This window comes from Panthera leo, chromosome A3 (genome assembly GCF_018350215.1).
Source record: "Panthera leo isolate Ple1 chromosome A3, P.leo_Ple1_pat1.1, whole genome shotgun sequence".
NCBI classification, from domain to species: Eukaryota; Metazoa; Chordata; class Mammalia; order Carnivora; family Felidae; genus Panthera; species Panthera leo.
In genome coordinates, this window is record NC_056681.1 from 31268737 (window position 1) to 31281555 (window position 12819).

Sequence of the window (12819 nt, forward strand, 5' to 3'; positions counted from 1 at the left end):
GCTGGACTCCTGATCAAGGGCACCTCAGCCTCTGGGATGAGACCACGTGGATATAAAGTACTCTGGATGATTCCAATTTGCTGTCAAGGTTGAGAACCATTGACTTGAAGCAGGTTTTTCAAATAATAGATAATAAACCCATGAACAAAATTAAAAAAATGGAATGGACTAGATAGGCTAGAATATCTGGATACATGCTCCTAGTGCAAATAGATATTATCTCATGAAATTTTTCTGTTAAAAATATGTAGTTCTTGGCAATACTACCCAGACTGATCTACAGATTCAATGCAATCACTTATCAAAATCCCATCTGCCTTTCTGGCAAAAATTGACAAACGAATCCTAAAATTCAAATAAAAATGCAAACGACTCAGAATAGCCAAAACAGTCTTGAAAAAGAACAAAACTGGAGGACTCACGTTTTCTAATTTCAAAACTAAATACAAACCTATACTAATTAAGACATGCTGGTAGAAGGATGGACAGACAGATCTATGGGGGTAGAATGGAGAATACAGAATAAACCTTAACATTCATGGTCAGGTGATTTTCAACGGTGCCAGGACAATTCAATGAGGAAAGAATGGTCTTTTCAACAAACGGTGCTGAGAGAACTGGAAATCACCATAAGTGAATGAAGTTGGACCCCTACCTCACACCATATACAAAAATTAACTCAAAAGTGATCAAAGATCTAAATCCAGAAGATAAAACTCTTGGGGCACCTGGGCGGCTCAGTCAGTTAAGCATCCAACTTTAGCTCAGGTCATGATTTCACAGTTCAGGAGTTGAGTCCTGCATCGGGCTCTATGCTGTCGATGCAGAGCCCACTTCATACCCTCTGTCTCCCTCTCTTTTTGCCCCTCCCCTGCTTGCTTTCAAAAATAAACAAACATTAAAAATAATAATAAAAGATAAAGCTCTTAGGGGCACCTGGCTGGCTCAGTCAGAAGGGCATGTGACTCTTGATTTCAGGTTCCTGCGTTCAAAACCCACATCAGGTGTAGAGGTAACTTTAAATAAATAAATTAATTAATTAAATAAAACTCTTAGAAAATATAGGGGTAACATACAAGAAATGGTAAATCTTTGTGACTTTGTGATTTAGGGCTAGGCAATGGTTTCTTAGATATGACATATTAAAAAAAATTTTAAAAAGAACAAAAAAAATAAGTGAGACTCCAACCAGAATTAAAAACTTTTGTGTTTCGGGGCACCTGGGTGGCTCAGTCGGTTAAGCATCTGATTTCAGCTCAGGTCATGATCTCAGTTTGTGGGTTCGAGCCCCGCGTTGGGCTCTGCGCTGAAAGCTCAGAGCCTGGAGCCTGTTTCCGATTCTGTCTGCTCAGCCTATCTCTCTGCCTCTCCCCTGCTCATACTCTGTCTCTGTCTCTCTCTCTCTCTCTCAAAAATAAACATTAAAAAAAAAAACAAAAAACTTTTGTGTTTCAAAAGGACAGAAATACAAAGTAAAAGGACAATCCATAAAATGGGGGAAATTTACAAATTATATATCAGGTAAGAGACTGGTACCTAAAACCTATTAATAAAACGACAATGACCCAATTAAAAAGTGGGCAAAGGATTTGACAGACATTTCTCTACAGAGGACATATAAATGGCCAATAAGCACATGAAAAGATGCTCCACCTCATTAGTTATTAGGGAAATGCAAATAAGATCCACAATGAGGTAACACTTCAAACCCAATAGAATGAGTATAATCAAAGAGACAATGACAAGTGTTGGTGAGGATGTGGAGAAATGACAACTGTCAGACTGCCGACCCACCTACTTCGGAAAAGTTTGTTAGTTCCTGAAGATGTTGAACACAGAATCACCGTACGACCCAGTACTTCCACCCTTTGATATTTATCCAAAAGAACTGAAACATGATCACACAAAAACCTGTACAGAACATTCACAGAAGCATTATTCATAACAGCTACAATGCAGGAACACCCCAGATGTCCATCAACTAGTAAACAATACAGCAGTGATACATGCCACAACATGGATAAACCATAAAAACATGCTAAAAAACAATCACAAAGGACACATAGGTAGGATTCCATTTATATGAAGTATCCAGATAAAGCAAATCCATAGAAATAGCGTAGGTTAGTGGTTGCCAGAGGCTGAGGGGAGAGAAGCATGGGGAGCCACCACTGAAATAGGCACGCGGTTCCTCATAAGAGGATAAAAACGTTCTGAGAGAGCAGTGGGTTACATACAACTCAGTGAATATACTAACACAACAGAACCATATCCTTTAAACAGGTGAGTTTTACGGAATAATAATTCAATAAAACTTTTTTTTTTGAAGGTTCCTCTGTGTCAAGAGTTTCCTCCCCATCATTCGCTCCTTACCATAACACAGTATGGATAAATAACCTCTCAAACTCACAAGCAGAGCCATGTACAGATTTCACGACCAGATCACAAAATCAATGTAGAGCACCACAACGAATTTTTTCATGAAATAGGAATACAAAATTTCAGAATACACAGCATACAAGGTTATGCGTGTTTTTTTGTGAAACTTTGAGATGCACACAAGCATACTTGATGTATATATACTTATCAATGAAAAGGAGTCAAAGCTGTCTGGAAAACAGGAGTTGACTGACACCTGACACCAATTCAAAAAAACAAAAAAAACAGGAGATCTTAGAGTTGAAAACAGAAAGTGAAGAAAAAGTTGAAGCCATTTTGGAGCAGCACCCTAGGCACTGAACTAAATGCTAGAAAAAGAGTTGGACCCCGTCTGCTTTTACTGCCCAAGTAATAAGACTCCCTACCCCACCCACCTGCCAGGGCCTCTCAAGGGGTTCAGAGCAGCATCTGGGACCACTGGTAGGGGAGTCCACAGCAGACCCACAGGGAGCTCAAGGGGTGAGGGTGCAAACCCATCATTTAAGAAGGCGGGGGGGGGGGGGTGCGCAGCACACACAGGCTGCAGGATGGGCAGCCTAGACATGGGCCTGAACTCACAGTGGGTGTCAGGAGGCAGGTGCAAAAGGCAGAACTTCAACAGAAGAGGCAAATCGACATTGCTAGAGTATTCAGTGTATCTTCACAAGGATGAAAGAGTAAAGGAAGGGAAACAAGAACCCACAAATACTTCTCGAAGGGAGAGCACATTTTCAAAGCCTGTGGGTCAGAATCCCAGACACAAAAGATGCCAACAGCTGCACAATACGACAGCATGGTTAGAAAATAGAAGCCCTTGGGATGAACCTGAAGGAAAGATATAACTCATATAATTTCTCCTGGCAAGAAATTTGAGGTCATCCTCAAATCAGCAGGGAAACTGAACTTCTTTGGAGAATTACCACAATAACAGGGACAGGGACAGAGACGACTGAGGATTTTTGTGGTGTACAAAATTCCAGGGTCAATGTCAAGGTGACAAACTGTTCATTCAAAACCATTATGTATAAATACTGCAATTTAGTGAAAAAGACCTTTAAAATAGGACACTTCTTTAATATCATTAAAGACTATATACAACAACGCATTCCAGTAAAAATTGACTAAAAGGACTGTTACATTAAAACATGTTCTAGGTGCGCTTTGGTGGCTCAGTTGGTTAACAGTCCGACTTCGGCTTAGGTCAGGATCTTGCGGTTCACGAGTTCGAACCCGGCATCAGGCTCTGTGCTGAGCGCCTGAAACCTCCTTCAGATTCTGTGTCTCCCTCTCTCTGCCCCTTCCCCGGCTCGCACTCTGGCTCTCTCTCAAAAATAAACATTTTTTAAAAAATCTGTAAGTACTCTACAATTTATTAAGAAAAATGTGTAAGAAAAAAAAAATCCAAATGACCATATTATTGCCTAAGAAACTCAAGAATCAACTGAAAAATAACAACAGAGTTTGGTTAAGTACAACAGCAGACACATTGCCATTTCATTTTCGTCACAGATACACAGGACATGCGTCTGTCCCCCGTGCCTCTGGGACAGGCCAACAGACTGTGGGAGCAAATACTGCTACTTCCAAGCCTAGCCTGTGAAACAATCTTCCACGCAAAGAATTCCACAGCAAACTTAGAGGCCACATTATGAAGTCAGCAGTAAGATGGAAGGAGCCTAGATCCTTAACTCGCCACACTTGAGGAAAACAACCCCAAAAAATGTAAGAAATAACTTTACTTTGTTAGAATACATATAGCACATATAGAACACACATAGCATAACCACCCTGAGTTAATACAGGTGGTTGGTCAGAACAATTCACTATTATAAAGATGACAAGTCTCCCCAAATTAATTTACATACATTTAATAAAATGTCCCATTATTTTGAAACCCTAAACTGAAAAATACAGGAAAAAAAAATTGAGTATAGGCACTATCAGACAGCAAAGCCTACTATTAAGTAATTGTAACGATGAAAATAGCTAGGTCATGGCAAAGGAATAGACAGATAAATGGAACAAAAGAGTAAGTCCCACAACAGATCTCCAGATTCAGCATATGATTAAGGTGTCATTTTAACTTAATAAGGATGAATTAATGAATAAATGGTGCTAGGAAAAATGTAGAGAAAAAATAATCCTTACTCCATGCCACACTCCAATAGTTATTAAATTATAGCCACATATTTTTCAAAAGAATGAAGACACATATAAAGGAATATTAAAATCTCAGGATAGAGAAGGCACAAGAAAGAAAAAGACTGACAGATCTGAATTCAAAGCATAGACAAATATTTGCAACTTTATGACAAAAAAATGCAAATCTTAATGGCTTATTTCTCAAACAGAGTGAAGCAGGATTAAAATAACATATCCAGTAGCATCAACTTTACTCAAAGATTAAGGACAAAAAATGTTTCATATTAAACCAAGCACTGATGTTTCTGGAATAGAATAAAAAATTCACGTTATTTTTAGATAAAACAGAAGACTTAAAAGAAGCGTCATGCGTGTTATACTCCCTAACACTTCAAAATATGCATATATTCCCCATATCATACTTTTGTGGAATAATTTGCGAATCAATGTCTTAATATATGAAGAGCTCTTGATAAAATATGAATTCAATAGAAAATATTCAGCACTGATCTCATACATCCATACTGTGAAGCAGAGGTAATCAAACTTTTTCTATAAAGGGCCAGACAACAATTATTTTAGGCCTGCAGGTCATATGGGGTCTTGAACCCACTGTGTTTCAATAAAACTTGATTTGCACAGGGGCCAGTGGTTCTCCCACCAGCAGCATCCTCATCACTGGGAACTGGTTAGAAATGCAAATTACTGGGCCCCACCTCCAGACCTTCTGAATGAGAAACTCTCCGGTTTGAGTTCAACATGTTAGACAGGGAAGAGATTGCACCCCCAGCCAGTTAATTTGCCTTTGGTGACAACAAATGATTTAGCCAGCACCGAATAGGGAACAAGAAAGCCAAAGCAACGGGAGGCTGAAATTCCAACTACAGTAGCAATGTATGAGAAACAGCATTTCCCGCAGTGCTCTCCATCAGAAGGGGGGAGGGGGGGAGATGGGGTATCTGGTGGCTCAGTGGGTTGGGCATCCGACTTCGGCTCAGGTCATGATCTCACAGTTCATGAGTTTGAGCCCCACGTCAGGCTCTGTGCTGACAGCTCAGCAGCTGACAGCCTGCTTCGGATTCTGTGTCTCCCTCTCTCTCTGCCCCTCCCCCATTTGTGCTCGCGCGCTCTCTCTCTCTCTCTCTCTCTCTCTCTCAGAAATAAACATTTAAAAAATTTTTTTTAAAGAAAAGAAGGTGGAGAAGACCATCCAGAGTCCTAATACGAAGACCTCCTTGATGAAGTGATGCTCCGGGATGAAAAAGCTAATGCAAGTTTAATAAAATGAAGCTGGTGGCAAAGGGCTACTGCCTCAAAGAGAGACCATGTAAAAGCAAGGTGCATGTGTTGGGGGAGGGGGGCTATGGAAAATTCCTACAGGAAATGATGAAGGAATAGAAGGAGCGAAGGACCCAAGCTGGGGTACACAGAGGAAAATACCATAGCCAGGAATGAAAAACAGGCCAGGTAAGAGGAAGGCAGGAAAAAGGAAGAAGGATCCAGATCTTGGCATCCTCAGCTGTATAGCAGAAACAAGAGTTAATACCTAGTTCATAGGGCTGCTGTGATAAAAGGGCATTAGTGAACACAGGAGGTGCTAGGCGGAGCACCTGGCACCCACCACCAGCTTCTTTGCCCTCTTCTAGGCCAACAGGAACTTGAAAACCCAGAGCTTCAGACAAGACCAGGGAATGGCATAATATCTCAGAGGGCCCCACGGATAACTGGAGCTTAAGAGCAGAAACCGAGACCCAAGAGTTTATTCTGGTAAATTAACCAAACTCCAGTTTCTTCATCAATAAAACGAAGCCCGGACAGAAGCACTCTGCCTGCCAGTTGCTGGGACTAACGATAATGACCTCAAGTGCTCAGCACCTAACCGATGCATACTGGCGCTGTCGTTACTGCACTGGCCCTATCTCACGGGGCCCACCGTCTAGTCTTTGTTGGGTCTTCTCTACCACCTGGAGAGGCTCCTAGAGGGGAAGTGCATTTTATTAAACTGAGCTCACACTCGACTGAGAAGATGGGGGGATTTGGCTGTGTAAGATTCACACTCAGAGTGAACTGAGAGGTGGCCGTCCAGAAGGGTGAGTCTTCACCAGAAACTCACTAAGATGCCCTAGGACAACTGACACCAGGGTGCCACTTCGGGCAAAACCTATGAGAAGAACTGTATATGAAGAAGGCTTTCCTGACTAGAGAAAACCATGGTTTGGGGCAGCCAGGCAAGCAAAGGCCCAAGGCCACTCTGATGTCCTTACAGAGGGACAGACTCCCGGAGGCTGCACAGAGAGTATTATGCATCAATAAGAACTGGGAGTCCAGACAATGGCCAACAGAAAGTGGCTTTGGGCTGCAACCTAAAGCTACTCAATAGTTCGTGACCATGAGAACACTTGATTTAAATCGCAAATATGATCCTCTGTGAAATTATACACTGTCCACGACTGTGTTCACTACATGTAAACACTCAGAGGTTTCCCTACAGAGCGTATGTGCAGATCGTGCCTGCCACACTCCCTGGGATACAGGAATTTTCAAAGGTCATTTTTTATGAATCCAGATCTTTGCTTTTTGTGCTATCTTTAGATGCTAGGCCTGCATAACATGTAACCCCACTGAAGCAGCGCAAGAAATGGCTCTTGAATAAATAAGATGGAACTCTCCTTCGTAAGTAAACATTCAGAGGGCGTTAGAGGCCACCTACACCTGAAGACTTGCTGAGGTCACAGGAGAGAATTAAAACGAAAGGTAATGAGGAGTTCTCAAGAAGATTTACATTCCCATGGAGGAGCCCCCCCAAAGCATGCACCCTCTCCCTTTATGACTGCATTTGGGTTTGTCAGTTTAGTGTGACAACTTAACCTGAGAAGGAGCTATACCAGCTCCTCAGCCATCACCGACATCTCGGTCCCTTTCATTCTAAGTGCTCAGGCCAGACCCTGGGCATTGCCCCCAACTTTCTTTCTGGCCTATCGGCAATTTCCTGGGCCCCACCTCAGAATCCCATCATTTTTGAATACCCTCTGGCTACCCTAGTCTAACCACCACCCTCAGCCCTGCACTAGCAGGTCACACAGCTGCCCTGCCCTCCTTGCTTCTAGTTGATTCTCAAACAGCAACAACCAGCATGTCCCCGTTAAAAGCTATGTCAGCCCATGTCCCCTCTACTCAAAACCCTCAAAAGGTTTCCATTCCCCTCAAGGTAAAGTCCACAGACCTCACTATGTGTCACATGGCCTTACAAGATCCAACTCCCAAGATCTCTTTGACCTCAAAACCAAATGCTCTCCTCCTGCCTCAGGGCCTTTGCATCTGCTGTGGCCTCCACTGGGAATGCTCCTCCCCCAGATATCATATGACTCACTTCCTCCTGTCTTCACTCAAAGGTGACTCAGGCCTTTCCTGTCTATCCTTCCAAAGTTTCAGCTCCCACCCTAAGTCTTAATGCCCTCAATCCTGCCAGATTCTTCTTCAGGGCACCAGATCTCATGGTCTGCCTCCTCACCAGTGTGTGAGCTCCATGTGGGCAGAGAATCTCCAACGAACCATCCAAAACACCAAAAACATTGCCTGGCACACAGCAGGCTCTCAATAAATGTGTTAATTATGTGCAAGTCCTATGAAAAGTATAAGATGGAAGCAAACCTCAGTCATTCGAGAGTCAACAATCTAGACCCTGTGACAAAATAACAGGCTAGAAATAGAAAAGCCAGGGAGAAAATCGAAGACAGTGCCATAAAGCACACACAGGGCTCATTTAAATCCCGCGTCAGTAACACACAGCCTAACCTGGAGCAGGAAATGTTCCCCAGCAAAATAAAAAGCCCAGACAGGCAGCCCTCTGAGAAGAGAGTAACTACAAGAACAGCAGGGAGTAAAAATGAATTAATGAGGTTATCTGGTATTGGGAACCGACTGGCGTGTTGGGAATTTTATAGGCAAGGCCTGGAAACAGGTCAGGGAAGGACTATAAAATGTTTAAATTAAAAAAGCCTAAGAGGATTAAACAAAAATAAGTTTTTAAAAAGCTTTCATTTACAAGTACAAAGCACTATGTAATTGCAAATTATGACTGCTGACTTTTAATTCCCTTAAGCAAAATGGGAAAATTCCTCAAGCTACCAGTGGTGCCAGAAAGGAGTCCCCAAAAGGATCCCAGATTTGTCTTTAGAGACACTGAATAGGATGGCAATGGCCAAATCAGGATTTCCAATATCCCAGACCTTAGGCTCCTTGAGGGCAAAAGACTGGGGTTTCATTCAACAACGATTTGTTCAAACAGCACCTGGCACCAAATTAGCAGCTGGGCTAATGGAAGGCTATGGGAGGCTGCTCCTGAGATACCTAATTTCTGCCATGCTAAGACCTCTGGCCTTTGCTACACAAACGCCACTGGCAGTGTGGCATGAAACGTAGCAAAACCTCCTACAATATTCTAGCCAGGTGCTTTCATAAACATTTCTGAAACATCCAGACATTAAAACTCAGCTTAATTAACTTTGCCACAGTCAAAAAACACGACTACTATGCAACCGTGTGTGTGGGGGGGGGAGACAATATGTAAAGTTGTTGAAATACCTCTTTTCTTAAAAAAAAAAAAAAAAAAAAATCACCCCCCACTCGGAGCAAAGAAACCAAGAGAAATGCCCTGGATTTCAAAGAAAGGAGCCAGTCGCCATTTTGACAAAGGAAATGGTCTAGAAAGCAGATAGCTCATGTTCAGGCCATCAGGTGAAACAGGTAGCTGGCTGGACATACCTGCTCATCTCCTTTAACTAACAGGTGTGCCACGAGGACTTACACGGCACACCCACTGCTAACCATTAAAAGGCTGGTGCCCAAAAGCCATGACATTTTGGATAAGTGCAATGATCCTGACAGAGTCAACCATAACCCCTTCCAGAATTCAGAATTTCTGAGCTGAAAGGCCCTTTCTAAATCTCACCAGATTCAAACACCTTCAGGGCCATCCAGGGAAAGTCCTGTGCAAAGGTGCAAAGGCAGGTGGACACAACTGGAAATGGGGAGGCCCCTGCCCAACAGAATTCAACTACAAAAAACAGAAATAAAAAAGCTCCAGCTACCCTTGATTCTTGTCTCAGGCTTTAGAGAGGAAGAACTGGCCGGGAGAAGTCACATGGCCAATTAATGACAGCTCAAACCAGACTGCCTCGGGACTCCCGGTCTCCTGTCCTCGCACATCCCAGCCTTCTCAGCATACCCAGATGTCAGCAGGGACAGCATCTTCCCCCTCCCATCTTCCAGCATTGCAAGAATAAAAGTAACAGCTCCAGCTGAAGCCCCAGACCCAGAAATCCCTTATGGGTGACTTTCTTCCACCTGCAGTTGCCCTCATTTACCCTTTGCCCTGACAATCAAGAATTTCTCATCAGTCATGTTTAAAACCCCCAGCCTGTAGGCCGAGTTCCTGTCAGCTATCCATTCAAGGGTACATCAAGAGTCAAAAGGAAGGAGAAAATTCTGAGCCCTTAAAGTAGTCACACTGGAAAAGCTCAATTCCTCCTTCCAGCAAGGCAGCCAACAAGGGGAATCCGCGACCCCCCGGGAAACAGGCCGGGGAGAAAGGCCCTGGGGTCGGGGCAGAAGCTTCTAAAATTACTTGGCGCAGCCTTTGTAGGAGGGAAGAAAGCAAAAAATGTACAAGGCACCCCCCCGCCGCCCTCTTGATGGCCCTGAATTCCGGGGGGCGCGGGGATGCCAGCCGCACCTCCCGCGGAGGGATGAAGGGGCGAACGACCCCAGGACGCTCGGGCCGAGGGCCCGGCAGGAAGCGGCGGCAACGGCCAGTCCGGTCCCCGGGGACCCACTTGCCTCCCCGCGGCGCGGCCTGAGGGCCCGAGCGCGCTGAGGCTCGCGCGGCGGGCAGGGTGAGCGCCCGGGGGCCGGGCCGGGTCCGGTGGGGCGGCGGGGACTGGGGGTCGCCGGGCATCCACGGGCCCCGCGGCCAGGCTGGCCCGCGGGTGCGGGGACCCGGGGGAAGGGCCGAGGCTGGGGGGGCGCAGGCCGCGCCGCGGGGCCGGTGACAGCGCTCGGGGGCCGTGCCAGGCCGGCCTCGTGGGCGCGGCGGGCACCTCGCGGCCGGGCCCGGCAGGTGCGGTTCGCCGGCCGGGCAGGGGGCGCGACGGCCCGACTCTCACCTGGCTGCAGCTCGCTGGGCTCCCGTCCTGCCGCCGCGCCTCGGCGCCGCAGTGCCCGCCGCCGCCTCCGGTCCCCGCGACAGCCGCCTGCAAAATGGCGCCGCGGAGGGGCGGGCCGGGGGCGGGGAGCCGCGGAGTCGCCCGCCCCCGCGCCGGCCCGGGACCCACCTCCCTCTCCGCCCCAGACCCCCGCCCGCCGTCCTCCCCCCAGGGGAGGGGCCGCCCCCCTCTCTCGCTGGGCCCCGGGTGGGGCAGCCGGCTCCCTGCAGCCGCCCCCCGCGGCGTTCCCTGCGCCCCCCCCCCCCCGGTCCCTTATAGTTCCTTCCCCTGCGTGAAAATCGCCCCCCTTCTCGCGCCTTCCCGCCACACCTGCTCCTGGGGCCCACCTGGAAGGCAGAGCGCTCGCCCGGAGTCTCCCCCTCTTGGCGCCCCCCATTTACCCGGCCTGACACTGAGCCCTGTCATCGCTGCGGGAAGATAATCGTGCAGTTTGCGCGGTGCATTGGGCTCAGGGAGCCGGAGGTTTCAAGCCAATTTCACCGTTTCTCGGGTCAGGTTTTTTAACTTAACTGGAGGAGAGGTCCTCATTACATGAGGCAGACACGGTAATACAGACCGACATTTCTCAGACTCGACTACCCTGGGGATCGTGTTTAACTGCGGGTGGTGATTCAGCGGGTCTGGGACGAAGCCCGAGATTCTGCATTTGTGTAAAAAGCCCCCAGGTGAAACCGCTGGGTCAGGGCCGCTGTGCGGAAAGGCTGCAGGTAAAATTTAGCGCAAAGCGGCCCCACCTTGAGCGTTTGGGTAAGACGCACGTGGTTGGGCCCCACCCCCCGGGCTGCTGAGGCCGGAGGTCTGGAGTGAGTGATGCTGCTGCTGCTGTCTGAGGTCCACACTTAGCGAGCCAATGCTGAAGACTGTCTAAATACATGGCCAGAAACAAACAAAAAACACTAGTAATTAGCACTCTCAGAGCACCTTCCATCTTGAAACCACTGTGGTGGTTGCTGTTTCCACCGAATAACTGACTAGTTCCCCCAAGCAACTCTCGAGAGAGCTGAAGAACCGTGGACTGTGTCTGACCTGACATGGGGAGGAGGAGATTTTATCATCGGAATTTTCTGTTTCACACAGTTTGGGGAACTCCATGTTGTAGGTATCATACATATTAATGAGGGGGGAGGGGTCTGACCAGCCACGGGGAATTTCATAAAATACAGGGGTGTAGTCTGTTTTCGAGAATCAGTGTGTCATCATATTTACTTCTCTAATAACTTGTATGTTTAAAATACAACAGTTGGCTGGTAAAATTCTGTACACATTCTATTGTATGTTTACTATACTTGAGTAAAAAAAAATTTTTTTTTTACAAAAAAATATCAGGTGTTCTGATCCTCATTGAAGATGGAGGAAATAAGGCAAGGAGATTCTGTGACCAGCAGCTAGAGAAAAATTCACGTTCCCTCTCCATGTAACATCCCCAGCATCCTTCTACACCAGTGAGCGCGTTTTACAGCCAACCTTGTTTTTAGGGGGTGAGGAGTCCTAGGTATTCTGCTCAGCCACGGATGTGAGATCTGGGATTGAAAAAAGAGAGCTGTTACATCTCCAGTGTCTCTTTCTCTCTCAGAGATTTTTCTCTATCCTAGAAAAACTTCCACTTTCCCAGCCTCTCTTCTTTCCCCTCCTCCCCATCGCTTCTCAGGCATTGTCACTGCCTGCTGCCTCAGACGTCACCAGTGACCTTCTAATGGCCAAATCCAATTGCCTATTTGGAGCCCTGCCTTTCTACAGAGATGGCTCTGTAACCTTCCATTGGCTTCTCCCCCCACCTGGAAACTTTTTCAGGGATAATACTCCTGGGTCCGGTATGTGCTACAGTCTCCCCACTTCCCTTTCCGTGATGTAAGAGTTGCCCCGTGCTCACTCCTAAAAAGGTTAGTTTTCACTAACATTTCCTTTCTCTCCCGTCTTTTCCCTTTCCCTCTCCTTCTCGAATCCCTCTGAAAGACAGCCATTTCCTCATGGTTCCTAAATCTCTCTCTCCTGCCCAGACAGATGTCTTTCTGAACTTCTAGACCCACATTTCCAA

General features: G+C 46.4%; 1 protein-coding gene across 6 annotated transcripts in view; it reads right to left on the reverse strand.

Annotated features, from left to right (window-relative positions):
- Positions 1-11131, reverse strand: part of SLC23A2 (solute carrier family 23 member 2) — a 133121-nt gene extending 121990 nt beyond the window's left edge. For 5 of the 6 annotated variants that reach the window (XM_042931561.1, XM_042931556.1, XM_042931562.1 and 2 more), the window contains exon 1: positions 10725-10831. The gene's annotated coding sequence lies outside the window, so the exon portion shown is untranslated. Of the gene's footprint in view, positions 1-10724; positions 10832-11110 lie in introns of those variants that run through there. The other variant, XM_042931559.1, reaches the window with a different exon arrangement.
- Positions 11132-12819: the final 1688 nt, after the last annotated feature.